The sequence below is a fragment of the Penaeus monodon genome, chromosome 15, assembly GCF_015228065.2.
Source record: "Penaeus monodon isolate SGIC_2016 chromosome 15, NSTDA_Pmon_1, whole genome shotgun sequence".
Taxonomy (NCBI): domain Eukaryota; kingdom Metazoa; phylum Arthropoda; class Malacostraca; order Decapoda; family Penaeidae; genus Penaeus; species Penaeus monodon.
Window position 1 is genome coordinate 3,884,749 of NC_051400.1, and position 570 is coordinate 3,885,318.

Genomic DNA, 570 nt, shown 5'->3' on the forward strand with positions numbered 1-570 from the left:
CGGAAGAAGGCCATGTGTTGAGCACTTTGGTGGCTTTGACAATATAAACAAAAGGAAACTCAGATCTTTGGCAGTTGTATTTTTTTTGTTTGAAATGCAGGTCTAGTTTACTTGAATATTGCTGGTCCTGTAACATAGCATACAAAGTAAAACAAGGACACGAGAAGAAGACGTACATACATATATCATTTACCCAGGCACCCATTCACAAATCCCTGGATGCCGATACGTATGTAAACGCTTTTTTTTTAACGTAAACATTTATTCTTCTTTACAGAAGAAGAATGGCATACTCTACAAGATGTGAGAAATAGCATAAGATGTAAATCTTTCTGGAGGTGAAGACACACGCACACTCACACGTTATTCATTATCCATTAATTATTCATCGTCCTGGCAACCTCATAGAGACCACTCTACATGAATGATCGCTTTGCGGCAACTCTGACTGCACCAGTTCTCTTTATAAGAGAATTTTGCTAAATTAGTACTTGTGTGCTTGGAACACAGAACACATTAACTTGTACATTAAACTAAGAAATTAAGCGAATATACGAGTATTAAAAACTA